At 43.8% G+C, this 17,407-nt stretch overlaps 1 protein-coding gene across 7 annotated transcripts in view; it reads right to left on the bottom strand.

Annotated features, from left to right (window-relative positions):
* LOC120957068 (protein sickie) overlaps positions 1 to 17,407 on the bottom strand; it is a 303,567-nt gene that overhangs the window by 186,359 nt on the left and 99,801 nt on the right. Inside the window, exon 1 of one of the 7 annotated variants that reach the window (XM_049610521.1) lies at positions 4,548 to 4,716. The exons of the other annotated variants lie outside the window; for them this stretch is intronic. The gene's annotated coding sequence lies outside the window, so the exon portion shown is untranslated. Of the gene's footprint in view, positions 1 to 4,547; positions 4,717 to 17,407 lie in introns of those variants that run through there. 7 annotated transcript variants of the gene reach the window in all.

Raw genomic sequence — 17,407 nt, 5'->3', positions numbered from 1 at the left:
CCTTTTGGACGTGTTGCATTATCAACGATTCCCCCGCGTGTCACGTGGCTCAAATTTGTTGTCGTGCATAATGAATGAGCAACCCGCAACCGGTACTGAAATCGGTGTTGGGTGTTATTTGATGCATTCATTAGTGGAGCTGAACCCGTAATCGACGTCAACTCCGGACCACACAGCGTTCGCACCCGGAGTGGAGATATTTTGGAAACCCGTTGCAACTCTGATTTGGTTTACAGGATTTCCGGTCGCTTTACCATCTATTCTGTTTCACAGCTAACGGGATAACTTCGTGGAACTCGAACAACAATAGCCTCGGAACATTTTACCAACAGTTTCGTGGAGCTAATATTGAGCCAGAGGTTCTTCCCAGGAACTCCAGGCGTTTTGGCGGAAAAAGTTCTCCAACGCTTTGGAAATGCTTGGGATAATGATGGAACGAGTTTCTAGTGGAAACTTTTAGCATGTTTATGAACCATCCATTCTCGTAGAATTTTAAGATCCCGTTCATTAACTAGGAACCCTTTTTCCGGAGTGCTTTATCCTTGGAAGGGTGAAAAATAATGAACAAAATTGATTATCGAAATGGGAAATCGCATTTCGGGCTAATTTGTTCCATTTGCAGTTCAACCAGGATCCATTGGTGGAAATATGCGGTGCAAAACAAAAAAGGGACACTCCAACGGGTCAACACGCTACTAATGAAGCGAGTGTTTGGTTGGAGAAGAATTCATAAAAATAACCTAATTAGCAACACATTTCCTTCATAAATATCCTCGCCCCTATTCGGATGGATGTTGACTATCGTAAAGCAGTCATTCACACCCCGAATTTCGAGAGCGGGAAACAGAAATGGGCTAAGCTAAGTGCCAGCGGGCGAGAAAAAGCGATCCACAGCCATGTCGGGAACACCGCACTAACCTAATTTCAATTCCATCGGGTCAATCGCGGGTTTTCCCCAGTTTCGAGTGTCAGCATTTCTTCTTTCCCGACCCGGACATCGGAAACGGAAGCGGAAATGGAAACTACAGTGCCGTCCAAAACCTTTCAACAACATCATCAGGCACAGGCGTTGAAAAGTTTAGTTACATATCATCATCATCAACCGTTGGCAAGCCCTTTTGGGAGTTTGGGAGGGAATGGAAAACAACAAAAAACCCTCAGAACCCTTCACCAATTTCTTCCCTTCTTTAGGATGGAGAAGGAGCATAATTCAAGAACTGACGAGTCCGTCAGCATTCGTCGATAAGCATCTTGATGGCCGGACGATTCGTGGGCGTCCTCAGCTTGACTGACAGCCCGTGGTTGCGTGGGCTCTCTCTCGCATTGGTTTCTTTATTCTCTTTAGCTTTGATTTAATTTTCAATTTGAACGAGCATTCAAACTCCCAAAAGGTCACGGAACTCCGAGTCACACACAACAGTGGCATAATACACAGACACAGGCCTAGCGGAAACCCACCGTGTGACGTAAGAAGGTCGTACCGTGAGCAACAGGGAACGCATTTGTTTACATTTCGAGCCGAATTTCTTTATTTAGGATACGCCCCGGAATCCACTGGCGATGGTGGCAAAGGTTGTTTTTTTAGGGTTGTTTTGTTATTATCTTCCGTTTCTTGGGTGGCTGCCCCGTACATTTCGGTGCACATTGCAATCGGAAATTGTAGCAAACAATCGATGATGGTGGCATAAGAAATAACATTCAGTGCGCCAACAGATTCCGAATGGTGGAAAATCAAACCACCGAGGGAAAAGGCAAATAGGAAATATGAAAGGAAAATAGAAAACTCCCCAAAAGCTGTGCTCCCGCAGATGCTCTCGTTAAGGAAGAGGAACAAAAAAACAACAACAACAGGATCCTGGGATGTTAAAAGTTTGAATAAATAAATCTCATCCGACAGGGAGATGTGGCGTGTGCCACGGTCTCTTCCCTGCCTGCTGATGTTCTCTACCGGCTGCTGGTGTTGTCCATTCGTCGTCTATTTCCATGAAACGCTAGCCTCAAAAGGTAGCATAAATGTTTAATGTTTGATGTGTTGCAGAGGGGATTTTCCCACCCGGGTCCCAGGTCCCCGGGTAGACCATAACTTCTGAGCTGCCTCCGCACCTAAAAGCACCGACCGCTTTCAAGGTGCAAATCAGATTGCGATCAATCTGAGGCAAAGAGCTAGTCGTTCTCCATTTAGGATGTTCTACAACGGGCGGTGTCGTTTGAGCGAAGATTTAAGATGCCCCAGACACCGGACGACCCTAACATGTGGCGGGCTACGGCTACGGTACTCCGTAACTCCGACTACCAGTGTTGAATCGATTAAGGAGGCGAGATTTACTGCTCACCTAACGCACTTAAGTGTCGCTCTCTTTTCAAGTCGTTTTGGATCGGGATTACAGATTAAGCGCCGTAGAGCAAGAGAAAAAGGTCGTTCGGGTGGAGATGGTCCCCCGGATGGCAGGCAAAATAGATGACGTTCGATTCTTCGGCACGATAGTCACTAGCCGGGGGCGGGTACACTAATCCACTGCAGTTGAACAGATGAGTGTACATTATTCGCTACAAAACGGGATGATCATTCATCCGGTGTGGCACCCACCGATGGGAGGAGGACATCGATCGATCAAGCAGGCAAATGCCAACCCGGTCAGAAACGTTTCGTAAGTATGCGTCTTAATTGTTTGTTCCACACCACTTGGTTGGCTTAAAATCAGATAATCCAACATCAAAAATTCGAATCATGAACTTGGTTGAGGAGGCAAGAGAAATATTACATACAATAATACAATATTACATACACACCTTACGCTCCTCAATCTGCTAAGAAGATTACATTTAAAATTCCAAATTAATTTCCTTCCACATTATATCACTTTATCAGTTTCAGTTCCTTTTCTGTCAAGAATCATACTTGTTTCTTCCATCTTTTTGAGGGTGAGGATTCTCGGAGGGGGTTGTTTCACCCATGGAGATGAAGATCCCGTAAATTGTAAATGCATCCGAGCGCGAGCGCTGTCTCATCATCGGATGGAAGTGAATTCTGCGAAATGCATGCGCGCTCGTTTTCCCTTTAATTGATTCACCTTTGCAGCGGCATTGCATGGGCGCACTGGAAATGTAAAAAGAGGCATTGCTTGCTGCAGTTCACATTAACGTCAAGAGGATATAAATAACTGAAAATTAGCGAACCAAATATAGTTGGCCCTCATGCCAGGGCGGAAGGCACAACAAAATCGTTTCACTCGAAATTCATTTCCTCATTCGATACTGCGCGCACTTGAAAATACGGGGCAATTCGCGTGCAATAATTTATTGCAAAATTTTATGCACAGCAAAACGAAACGCATTTATATTTCTGTTCCCGGGTTTGGGGCAAATTAAACACCTTTCTTGAGTGCAGCAGCTCGATTGAGAGTGCAATAGGTTCTTGCAGCTCTTGGAACTGAAAGGCAGAAAAACGGGGGCGTTGCGAATTGCTTGAGATGTGAATTGTGAAATACGCGTGCATAAAAATTGATTTAATCGGTTGCTTGAAATGCAGGGGCTTTAGTTCTAGTTGAGGTACGTTCAAGAATTCTTGGAGCATGAAATCCAATTGGATTTTTTTAAAACTCAATGTATTCTAATATCCAATGTTTTAATTAAGATGTGCATTCGACCAACTAGTTTGATCTGCTACATCGTTTCGACAAAAGATGTATAACAGAGAAGACGAAAAAAACAATCGTTTGAGTAAGATTGCTCGTGACACTGCTTTCCCACTGCGAAATTTACGCCAATGCACTTCTTTTCTTTATTCTCCTTCCCGCAGCAATCAATCACTCGTTGCTTTTCGACACATTTTCACCATCAAACAAACACACACCACTCTTCCCACTTGTCAAACGGAACATCTCTTTTCACCCGCGCACAACCCGCGTATGATTCACTGACAGCAGCAAACCCCGCCGGGGGCGAGTTGAGTGCAATTTACAAACCGATCCGACTTCTTCCCGACACTTGTAAACAAATGCACTGCGCTTCCTTCCGGCATCTGAGGTTGGTTGTTTTTTTCCTTTTTCCTGTACTTCTTCCTTTCCATTTTGTGGGGTGTGTGTAAATCACTTTAACTGCTGCACAAACACTCCCGGAAATTTCCCACGCACAGCGCAAGAGGTGATCATTACGATTTTATATCTGTGAGTAATAAAACCACATCACACAACGGCACGTGATTTGTGGCCGATTTGCAAATAATAACACCAATATCAAATTGAATACACCTTTTCTGAATTGAATGAAACACTCACAGCCTCCCGGGTCGTAGGGAGCGTCACGATTTATTCTACGCCAACATCAACCGACGCACATTTACCCGTAAAGCTAAAAATTCACTTCGCACAGCATAGCTTCCCTGCAGAATTATGCGCAAACACACACAGACACTGACACACCTTGTGCACAGCTCCTCGGTGGACGATGTAATGCATCCGTTTCGCAGTATCAAGCCATCAGATGCATCTTCGGAACTATTTTTAAAGTAACACTCCCGGAATTAATCGCCCTAATAAATTGCCAACCTTCCCCGCATGGGGCGCTGCACTCTCACAATCACTGTACTGTTGGACTCCGGATTACTATCGAACTACCGTTCACTAAGCGGCACACGTGTGCATGCGTCAAGCGACCAGCAGATTGAAGACGCCAACGATCGCACACAAACCAGGACCGTCGTCGTCGGTACGCCCGTTCCAACGCCAACACGATCGATTTCTGAGCCGCCCCGGACGGGAACGCGTGCGCCATGACGCCCTATTCTATGCTGCACGCACTGCGCATGACGCAAACCGATCGGGGCCGGCACACTGTATGCACACGTTCGTCATCAGGCACCCCCCGGGTTCTTGGTACCGCGTCTCTGTCGCTGCCTTAAGCTGGTGCGTTCTTGAAGGTGCGTTCTGCCGTACGAGCGGCTTTGGCGGCGGCTCAGTACAAACGACTACGCCGTGCGCTGACTTATTTGGCAACGGTGTTTGATGGGAAATCAGCGCCCCAAAGGGGGTGGTGGAGGTGAAGGTAAAGAAGAACCTTCCCACTCGGTGAGAGGGAAAAAGGGCCAACACGGTGACGATGACGCATAAATAACGGACGCGTTCGTACTGAAGCGTCTATCGCTTTGTCTTTCGTCTTTGCATTTGATCGGTCGGTTGCGTTACGGTTCCCATTTCTTCCCTTCCCCGGAAAATTGTCCCAAAATCCCAAATGGAAGGCGGCTTTAAGGTACGCACTGGAAAGCTTCCGCAACAGAACACGGTGACGGTATGACCTTCGCGCAGCATAATGGCGTTCGGTGCTGCCTGATACCCAGCAGTACCCATCTGAAATGATGGCCCTGGTGGCCGTTACGGATGTTTACGTAACAGTGCCAGCTGTTCTTGGGACGCTTTCTATGTTTCAACCATATTTGGGGAGGGATAATTCGGTTTGACAGTCTCCGTTCCAGATGGGTGGCGGCGTGTGTTGAAGTCGGTCGAACAATTTTGGGAAAACATTTGTTAAAAGCAAAGCGCGCACACACACAACACACACTTCTGGAAGGGATTTGAAACATAAATCTATCAATACCTCGAATGTGTTGCTACAAATTAACACGTTAAACGAGAGCGCTCATGCACCTGACGGGGAGAAATGGGAGAGGAGCAGATTTATTTATGATGCAGAAAATTATCTCAATTGGAAAGGAGACGTCTTAGTTAAGGTAATGAAAAAGGGGTTTTGGTTGGTTGGGAAGAATATTAAATGACTTAATTCGTTGTCAATTTTATCATAAAACGTCCACAATCATTTCTTTATGATACACTTTGTTAAACAAAATAGAATTATTAACATGCATTTGCTCTGCAGTTTGCATAATTTTAGGCGTAATTTTACATTTTATGCAAATTTTAACTCTAATATTGATGTTTTATGCTAATTATTTAAAAAAAACAGTAATAGTTACTTTAAAGCTGACACGATTTTCATAAAACAAAATGGCTTGTAATAGTGCAGTTATCCCAATTCAATAATGGTTTCAATCAATATAATATCAATCAACAATAGTACGCGACTAACAATCTATTTCATTTGAATAATGTCCCTGGTAAGCAACCGTTTCAGCCGCCATTCAGCTGCCTGATTTTCAATCAAGAACAACTCGCATGTCGTTCGATTGAATAATTCATGCTCATAACTGGGCTCGCGCCATCACACTGGTGGACACCAAATTTTTGTTCCCAGCTTTGATATGCTGCTCGTGTGTTGTTTTGCATATTTTTGAACAGCAGCAGCACGATCACCATTGAATTGATGGCCATGTAATGGATATTATTTTTGCAGCCCATCAATAAGCGGCCGTATTATGCTTAGTCAATTACCATACGAGCTGTGGCTGTTCGCGTTTACAAGCCTTCCAGCGTTGGGATCGATTTTGGCATTCTAATTTGACACAGACACACACCACAGCTCAAAACCACCTATCAGCGCTGGTTGCAGTGTTTTAGCATGCTCGGTTTCTGTATTTTCTCTTCCACCAAGCATCGGTGACATCGGTATGAAATATTTGGCAGCTGCCAGCTCTGGAATGTCCTGGACCCGTGTCCCTTGAGCAGCGAACGCTTGTACCTTTCCCCCCAGTTTCATGGGCTTTCGGTATCGATTATGGGAACAAATGTTCATCAAACTCTCTTCCACCCGAGAGAGCCACTCGAGACCGACGACACATGCTTGCTTGTGCTGGTGCCAGACAACCACCATTAGCGCCGCCGGCGATAATAATACAACCCATCAGCCACAGCAGTAGCACTGCCCGATCGATATAGCCTGCAACATACAGGGAGCTCCCGTTCTGAAGGGAGGTTTAGGCCAAAACCGGGAAGACATTAAAAAATCCCCAACCTACCTTCAACCAACGGACATTGACACTGAAACCATTATCATTTAGCCTCGCGGTTTGCTCTTTTTGGACAGGGGATCGTCCAAGCAGAAATAAAAACAGGGGGAAGCGACTCGATGCTGACAAATCCACCGCCAGGCAGCGAGCACGCTCGTCCCGATTTTCGTCGACGCTATGGTTCTGCCATAGCCAATCTGCAGCAGCCATTGACCCAACCGCAACATAATTAGTGCAGCCGGCCCGGCCCGCACAGTGCACCCACGACGGTGGTGCGGTGGAAAAGCGAACGTTTTGTTTATGATGCAATCGGCTGGTGCACAGCGGCCGCACAGGCATGGGAGCCAAAGAAGCCAACACAAACAAACACTGGCTCATGCACAAAAGGCAAGTGCGGAAGGCAAGCAGTGGTAAGGTTTTATGCATTTCCAATCGAGAAACAATTTGCATAATTTAATAACCTTCCTTTTTTCTCTCTCTTTCGATTGCATCTCATGATAGTGCGCTGTAAGCGCGTACGGTAATCGTTGGTCGATTTTTGTCAGCTTGTGGTAAGTGGTGGTGATTATTATTCGGATGAGTGTATTATCATATTTTTCATACATAATTTCTCCATTGTGCGTTGGTTGTAGCGTTTGGTTGTTTCCTTTTTTTATTTTATGTAAAAATGATGCAACAGCTTGCACCTCAAATCTTTGGAGCCTGAAGGTAACATGTGCAGGAGTTCGAATTACTAAGTTGATAGATGATTTAATTAAAAAAATGCATCACTATAAAAGCGGACAATAGTAGGCCCCAAAAATGCTAATACTTTCTAAACATTCAGTTCAAGAATTAGGGTAAATGTACCAATAGTGGTGCAATTTGTAGTGGTACCGATGTGTTTTAATGGATTTAAAGTGTCAGGAAGGACAATTTATGAATATTTTAACACATAGCAATTGGAATATGTTTTATCTTCGCAATCACAACCATTTTTACCCTGAAATACATTAAATTTAAGAAAAAATACATATTTTTGTGACTGCTTCGTTGCACCTATAATGGTGGTATGGTTCCTATAGTCGTCGTATTGTGTTCCTATAGTGGTGGTAAACAAAGATGCATAAAAAACGGTGTCTAATATCTATGAAACTTAGTTTCGAAGCTGTTTTCGTATGAATAGCAAGGATTACTGCCATAATATTGGTTTGTTGCGTAATTTGATCGTAAAAAATGTATAAATTTGATTGATGAAACTATTCACTAAAGTACTGCATCACACCTGTCGTCAACCTACATCCGGAAGAGTGTGCTTATTTTGAAGTCAATTTTTCATTCAGCCAGATAAGCGAATTTTGGCCTGTTTTTGGTAAATTACCTACATAAAACTCATTTCTGTTGCTTATTTTAGTGAAAACAGAACGACATGTCAAAAATTTCCCCAAAAAAATCTTAAACGACCTGTTTTTATTGATTTTATAACTATAACCACTATAGGAACATGCCTGTTTTGTTTACCTATAATGGCACTATGGTAAAAAACACTTAAAAATGCATAAATATGGTTGAAAGGGAAATAATTTTAGTAAAACAATAACATTTCATAACAGTTATGTTGAAAAACTAGTAATTGCGTGGTTAAGTGGTCGTTTAGAACGTTAACAGAAAAATGAGTATCGTTATGAAATCTTAAGGATTTTGGACAAATGTTGACACATTTCACAAAATAATGGATTTTTCGGTCACTAAGTAACGGAATGGTCTCATTCAACTTTTAAACCCTTTGTAAAAGGCTAAAGAACATTTCACACTAACTTAAATAACATAATTACTTTTAATTTGCCCTATGAACCGTATTTTAGAGCAATAGCACCACTATTGGTACATTTACCCTATGTTCTTTTATACAACGAATTCCTACATTGACATTGGTATGGCATGATATCACAAATGTTAATGACCAATTCTGTTCACAAAAATCTTCGTCGCAAAATTCTTGGTCGCAAAATTCTTGGTTGTAAAATTCTTGGTCGCAAACTGCTTGATCACAATTTTCTTGGTCGCAAACTTCTTGGTTGCAAAATTCTTGGTCGCAAAATTCTTGGTCGCAAAAATTGATAAAAATTTGATTAAAAATTTCCAAAACTTATTTTAATAGTGGTATTTGTAAATTATTTCAAATTATGTTGTTATCCTGTCTTCAAAATTAGCATTTTTGGGGGCCTACTATTGTCCACTTTTATAGTGATGCATTTTTGTGATTCACAATTGAACATCCACATCCACATTATTTCATAGCACCTCTATTTATACACAAAACCAAAACCCATCAAACGACCAAACCAGCTCATCATTAATTGCCCCCTAGCAAACGCGCTCCATCGCTTAACTGCATCGATGCAACACGTACGCATCTGTAACGGTTGAAGCACAACATAATTTCCCTAATTGAATCATCTCTAGCCCTGTTGCCTCACCAAAGCGTAGACGCGTAGAATTCTGTAAACAATTCACGATCAGCTCTTCAAACGTCACGTTCCTTTTCCCTCTCTCTCTCTTTCTCTCCCTGTCTCTTTCTCTCTAGCTTCCATCGTTTGTGTGTGTGTTTGGCATGTAAATATTTGCAATTTCACTTTTCATCACCTCGCTGCAAATGAAACGCATCACAAATGCAAAAGAGCCCATGGAATCCGTTTGTGAGGATCAATATTTAAACGCATTTCGATTTCGCCAGATCGGCATCTAGAACGGACCACGCTGGAACAGTATGGCGCCAGGGTGAGCTGGGGAAGATGGGAGGGGCGAAAAGCCGATTGAAACAACATTGACACTTCCGTAAACAATCCAGCACAGAGCGTGAGCGTGGTGAAAAACCAATCGATTATTGTTCAATGGTGACAAGCGGCTTTACCTCACTTGGTGTTACACTCCTTGCCCTTGGCATAACGACACGCTGTTTGGATTCGGAAAATTACAATTTGATTAAAACAAATGATGACATTTATCATGTTCGAACACCTTGCACTTTATACATACAAACACGCACAAACACGACGCCGGTAAAGCTTTGTCTGCCGACTGACCACCGAAACAGTCACCGCATGTTGACTCCGTCTGGAACCTTTGAGGATGGGCGTGTTGGGGGGATGGAACACGGTCGCCCCGTCATACCGATTTCAATTCGGAAATGCAATTACTCATCGATTGCACGGACCAAGGGTCGACCGGCTCTTCCTGTACGGTGACGGTATCGTTTCACTTGCAGCGTTGATGTCAACAATTTCCCAACACTCTCCCGCACTCACTCGTGCAGCACTCAGATCAAACGGGGCGCTCTCGGTGCAGATTGCAGGACGTGACCTCCAACCGGGCAGCAGCTTTGGAGTCGATCTGTCTGACCACGTTCACGGGGAAAACAAACAGTCGAATGCAAACACAGTGCTACAGCCTACTGGAAAAGTGAAACCAGTTGCAGCCCCGGTCGTTTGCTGGTCGACGGTATGTTGTGATTGAGCAATGGATCGCCAGTGCAGTTCGTTTCGATGTTGCATTGGAGCTGTGCATTTGAGTGGTCGGCATGTGTAGCAAATAGAAACGCAAGGCTTTTTTTTTGTTGATTTGTTTGGTTTTTTCGGACGAATAAACAAACAGAAAAATCTGGGACTGGGCATCGAAAAGCAATTATGGATGGAAAACTGGATACGAATTGCACCTACCTCTGATGGTGATTTTACTTTCATTTTCAGAAGCAAATGTATGTTTTTGCCCCCTGTTTGGATTTTCATGTTTAAAGAACATCCACTGGTAAGCAAAAACTGTTTTTTATAAGTTTAGAATCATAACAAGCTTCAAATCTTCTATATTGTACACTCTATGTAAAATGTGTCAATAAACGCCTAAAGGTATGCAATATGCATTAAACATAACCAAATTGTCGGGATAATATTACATTGCATACTTTTAGGTGTTTCATATTTTCCAACACTGACCGGGATTATTTTAAGCATTTAAAGCTTTTATTTTCTGCAACCAACAGTTGAATTACACGTGAAACCTCTTAAAACCATTTGCTGATGAGTAGATTTTGAGTACAAAACCTTTTCCACTCCACCCATAAACGGTAAACACCCATAAAAGCAGGAGTTAAGCCGGTCGGCAGGACATCGGTCAACCATATTATGGCGAGCGCGTTGTCGACCACCGGGTTTTCCACCTCGCAAATCACCCGGGATTACAATCCAAATCATCCGATTATCAGCTCCGGAGGTTTTCCCGGCCCCTATTCTGAAACCATGTGCTGTATGCTGAATTCGTGAACGTGATCAAACTGCGCCAACATCACCGGCAGAACGACGTCCCAAACGTGTCCCCTCAAAAGAGCGAACGTATCATTTCATCATCGAGGCAGCGAGGAGTGTAAAGAACGCACTGGGACATCTCTGGACAAGCGTGAAGCGCAGTGAGGAAGCTATTTTCACACCACACGAGCCTTTGTTTGGCTGTTGTCCGCGCAAAAGGGGCTCAGTGTTTTCCGATCGATGGACGGTGTGTGGACGGTGTATATTTGCATAGCAGCATTTAAAAGTGTAATCTAGTCCATCCATCTCATGTCAATAGCGGATAAATGAGTCGTTTTTCACGCGCCATACCATGACGATGTTCGTAGGGTGACGTGTTTTGCAGGGAGCAGGTTCGATGTTTCCTGGTGTAAGTAACGACCACGAGGGATGGTACCTAGACGGTTTCCCTAATGACATAAGGTGATACATACTACCGACGGTGAATCAACGGTGAATAATTGGAAATGTTGTGCTGAATTGAAGTTACTCAGATGTGTTTGTGTCATCATATGTATGAGCTTAACAAGAACGTATGATGCTTGTTCAATTTCCGCAATAAGTTAGCCTAAAAGTATGCAACCGGTATGTCAATAGATTGCTATTAGAGAGCGTGATAGTGTTTAATTGGGATGATAAAAAGGAAACAGTTTAAATCCTCAAACTGAAACATTTATTTAATTTCCAGACACTTCAAGGTAGCATTTTCACAATGCTTTGATGGACATCTTTTTCTTGAACTTGGCGTAACCCACACTCTCTTTGTTCCCGTTTGGTAGGTGCAAATCTCTCTGAAAGCATCATTTTTGTAACTACTTTTCTCGTTACATTTCGGCGCATTCGTTTGGTAAGAGCATAGAACCAGTTTCTCGGCCAACGACCACTCGCTCGATAAGTACACTTTCAATTCGGGTAAATAAAATGCTCCCTTACCACCAGGAAAAGTTCGTTGCATAACCCATCCACTAAAGAACAGTAGATATCAGGCCACAGTTCCAGCGCCACAATGCATGGGTAAACCATGCAGAAACTCTTTCTCTTATGCTTTCGCTAGCAAGCTGACAAATACAATGAACAGGATGTGGAAGCATGGACGAGTTCCTTTCCAATAATGTGGCATCCATTGGAGAAGTTCAGTGTGTGTGACGATAGAGTTTCACCTCGCCAGACACTTCAACTCCAGCACCACCGTGGACAGATCGATACCGACCGAATAGCAGCAGTCTGAACCGATTCAACAGCAGCACTGTGCTTCTAGGGTACTTTTATCAAGTGTTTAGCTATATCGGACAGGAATTCCACAGCGAAGCTCACCGTGCATGCACAACAAAAACCGAAAGGAAAAGCAACAAGGAACCCAGGTTATTGCTGCACCGACCACAAACCACTCCACCGTTTTCGACAATAGTTGTGTTTCCGTTTCCGGGCCGTTGAGCGTCCGGTTTTGTTTGTGGTTTTTCCATTCGTCCTTCTCTTAAGGTGCATCATCGTACAGCAAACAAGCTGCAACGTTGCACCGCGTTTGATGGTTGGACGGTGTTTCTCGTTTGAAGTTTTGCCCAGCACCACGGCACCAATCTCTTCGGTGAGTGTGATTGCACTCGAAAGAGGGGGATGAATGAATGCTGGGCAGGGAATGGGGCGAGCTTGTGTACATACTTTACGGACAAATTGTCTCAGTGTGCTGCTTGCTGCATAAGGACGAGAACTTCACTTTATTGACCACAGTGTGGGCCCGAGCGGGCACAAAGAATGAAAAGGTTCAATTATGGTTATTACTTTAGCATAATTGCAAAACTTCTGCTCTTCCTCGGTCAATACTTTGGTCAATACAAATCGGCACAGACATTTTAATCTGCTCGTAAATAATTCACGTTTTGCAAAATGCACAGAAAACAGTGCATTTTCTTTTGCCCGTATGCCGAAAGCCTCCAACTGTAGGCTCATAATAAAATCAACACATTGTCGATGGCACCGTACTCAGCATAATCGGATCGGAGTCCAGATCCAGATACTGCTCGCAGCGCCAGCGTTCGTGAGCAAACTCAATTCCCCTGATGGCCTGCAGGGTGTTTCCGCCCCATTTCCTGCCCCATTTCCTGGCAAGCTTCCAAGCGTCCGACCTTAAACCGTTGGCAATGATGATGCTTTTCCACACATAAAATCGGAAGCATCGGATGCCTTCAACTGCTCGACGATCATTTCCGAAAGTGATTCAACACATGCACAAGCCGGTGGCCGGACGGTGACCACAATTTTGGATGCGTTTTCTGGAGCACACGAACCCAGAGAGAGCAGAGACAGGGAGGAACCCTGTTGAGCCATCTGGAGGCATGTTTTCCAGCCGTCGGGTGCTTGGTCCTCTCTCGCTGTGGATTGTGTCTGAATATTTATGCGTGAGCCAAAGCATAACAGAGCAACGGTCGGGGGAATAATTCAGTTGCGCGTTTCGGTTGTTGTTTTAAGGTTTGTTTGTTTGTGCCAGCCGATATCCTGCCGGTTGACTATCGCTCTCTCTCGCTGGGGAATGATGACGGTTTAGCCAACGGGGGTACATATTGGATATCAAATGTGCTTCAGTTGAAATAGTTCCCAAATGTACGGAACAACACGGTAGAATGAACATCGCTCCAAGTGCTTGGAATATACATTTCAGCAGCAGTAACACTCCAGCCAAACTCCACCGAGTGTCATCTTCATTGCAGCTCCAAAAAAGCATCAAAAGCCAAACGCTACGCTTTTGAGCTCGTAAATTTTCAATCCACTGCCCATGTCCAGTCAAGCGCCGCTCAACATTTTCATTCCGAAAGAACTCTCACATTCTAATCCACACCCGAAACTGGGACCAAGGGCTGCTTCTATCCCACTGGTTCAATGGTCAGTGTCATGTTTCCAGTTTCAAACCCCTGCAGGTTTCTGGGCTCTGGGTCCGGTGTCTTTGTCAGCATAAAATAAACATGTATTAATTAGTCCGACACGCAGGAACGTCCCAACACTCAGGGACGGCGGTGTGTCCGATCCCAACCAACCGAACCCATGTCAACGTGTCGCTTTTGGTGACTTTGACCTTCGGCCTTCCTTGTAGACCTTTCTTGTACTCGGGGGTTTTCTCTCCATGGGCCGAACGATTCCATGGCTTCCTGCCCAATGGGTGTCATCGGACGGTAGAACAACGTACCACATCAGAAGGATCTTTGCTCTGCCCCAAGCTTAGGTCCCTACGGTCGGTCACCTGAGCCGGACGATTGACTTTTGGGCCAAAAAAGCCAAAGGCCACCTTTCACCGGGCGATTGTCATTAGCAGACTGTGTCGTTCTGTTCGTAAAGCGATCGCGGCGTTCTGTTCGAAACGGGAACAGGTTTGATAAATGAGCTGGGAGTTTCGGTCCATGTTTTCGCTTGATTAACGTGAAGATGTGTTGGTTTTCGTTTGGCCACGCTGGGAGCGGTTTTAATCGATGGCTTCATTAAAGGTCCTTTCACCAGAAGTTTTGAAAGTTTAATTTTAGTGTTTCAATCGCTAGGGCGCTAAATTGTTTTTTGTTTTTGTTTTAATAAATTGCTATGTTAAAGCATTTTAATGAACCGTTTACAGCTTCCAATCAAAGCTTTCTGTTTATATCGTCGTTAAAAACGCCTAAAAATATGCAACGTGTGTCTAAAAATCACGGTTTTAAAACGTTTAAACAATTTTCCAATTTTAGTCTTTAAAAAGTTGACGTCAAAAGCACACAACTCGATTTGCAACTTTAATCTTGAGCCTCAAACATCGAATTTTTTTCCATGAAATCAATACACACTCGCCTCTTCCGTGCAAAGCGGTTTTCGTTTCACTTTAGATCTCTTATCTTTACAAGAGTAATGCATCTTTACTGCCCCAATGCCCCATCGTTCCTGTCGACTTTTCGAAGCAATAAATGTCTGCAGCAGACGTGAAAGCGTAACGGACGAGTATCGATTCAGCATTTTGAGGCGTTTGATAGAATTCAATGCAGTAAGCGAAAACGGACGCATGGTAGTATGGGTGTAATGCGCAAGGAAGCCGAACCATACTAACGAGAACCAGATCATCCAGCCTAAGGACAGACAACACACGTCCGGTCGATTCACTTTCTTCCACTCGGGTGGACTTTCACTTTGGCGTACTATCATGCCAAAACGAGGAGAAAAATTATTATTTCAACTACAGTGTTCGTTTTTTTCTGCTTCTCATCGTACATCGTCATGCACTAACCGTACTCAGTGAAATGAAAACATGTTATACTACTTACACGCACATCGAGTAACGAAGGGAGTGGTAACTGATCGGTTGAAGTTGTTCAATGTGGTTATACCTCATGGTTTTAGTCAGCTCAGGTGTCTTCAAGCTTTGGCTTGTTATGTAGAAATGAGAAATAAGTTTTTCGTTCCCTGTAGCTGAAACCGCATGTAGTGTACGTAATGAAAAGAAAATATTCTACCCTTATTCTACCAGACTTTAGGCATTTTTTGTCTGAACCATCCAAACAAAGGACCAATCAAGAGTTTTTTTTTTTGTGTGAGTGCAGGAAACGGAAATTGGATCATCCCAACGATAGTAACGTGGTGTAGAAAAACAAGCATCAGCACCCCATCGCTATGAACAAAGAGATAGATCATGAGTGTACCATGTTGTTGTGATGGCATTTTCATCAAACATCCTTCAAGTGGTACGATATCATCACACACAAACCATTTTCGCAACCAGAAAGTGTTGGTGGGTAATATTGCGTTCCTTCGTCCTGGGAGCGAGGAAGGCTGGAGCAAAATGCCCATGCACTAAGACAATGGTCCGATACGATCTAGCGCAGTATTGTGTCAATGTTGTTTTCCCCACTGGCCATCTTCTGGCACTGCTAACGACCCTATGCTCCCGGCAGATGCCAAAACGAATGGAGACGAATGAAACTTAATTAGCCAACAACAAGGCTTTTGCCCAACAGGCAAGACAAAGGAAATGCATCACAACCTCCAGCAACGGCCTACTGACGAGCAGAAGGAAGGAAACTCCATGATTGGCAATGGATTATGCTCACTCCCAAATGGGTCCACCGTTCGCAGCAGCTTTGATTTTACTTCCGGCTATTCGGCACATCTGTTGACTTGAACCCGGCACAGCAGGCCAGGATGGCTTTGTAAGTCATCTCGGCCATTAGAATAGAGCAGGATTTGTTGCTCTATTGCCACTGCAAAAACGATAGACCACCTTACAATAGCAAACCTTACTCCGTCATCTGATGTTGCTGCTTTCTCCTACGAATTAAGATGTCACTTCATTGATCCAGCTGAGCTATCTTGATTGCTGTCGCTTACCTGTGAATGTAGAATGGAAAAAAGAAAAAAATCCCATTTAGTCATCAATTTGCTGGTGCAGTTCAATCGTCGATTGAAGATGTAGCTTCCATAGCTTGAATGTAATAGATTTAGTGGACTTAATAGAACATTGATTGTGGAACCTGTAACCACTAATTAATTGATTGATTTGTGCGATGAATCCGACAGATAACGATCCCCAATTGGAAACCTTTTTTCCTGAGATAATTGAACAGATTGTTGTGAAGTGAGGGACATTTCCAACGTATTCCAAACGCAAAAGAGGACCCAAGATCCAAAATGAAGCCAATTGTAATAAAACGGCAATTTTGTCATGCTGGTTGCATACATTTTGGCGCTTTTTGCAATGCTCGTTGGAAAGTTGTTCTAAAGCGCGAACGGTTCTGAACGGATCATAGCTTTGCAATCACCATTAAATGAATTTTCTTGTTTAAGCCTTGCAGACAATCGCTTCGTTCTTTTTAACAAGGTTCCCTCCTGGCCGATCCGAGTCATCGCGTGATGGAAGACAAGCAGCAGTAATGTAATTACCATATTTTAATTAAATTTTTCTTTCACCACCGCTCATCCTTTCGCGTGTCAGCGAAACAGAAAATTCATCCACATCCATTCAATTCATCTACCTTTTGCTCATTGAGCATCCTTTCATTAGCAGGGCGCCTCAAATTGACGCATTGACGAACATTGTACACTTCTTATACCTTTTTTTTTCTTCTCCCGTTTGAACACTTTCCCTTCAGGTCAGGATAATTGATTTTCCAGTCCATCCGGCACACGCACTGTGATTTCCGCTGATAAGGTGTGGGGATCGTGCTGTTCCGGATTTCCTTCAAAGGTG

The sequence above is a fragment of the Anopheles coluzzii genome, chromosome 3 (genome assembly GCF_943734685.1).
Source record: "Anopheles coluzzii chromosome 3, AcolN3, whole genome shotgun sequence".
Classification (NCBI taxonomy): Eukaryota; Metazoa; Arthropoda; class Insecta; order Diptera; family Culicidae; genus Anopheles; species Anopheles coluzzii.
This window is presented reverse-complemented; position numbering and strand designations above follow the sequence as displayed.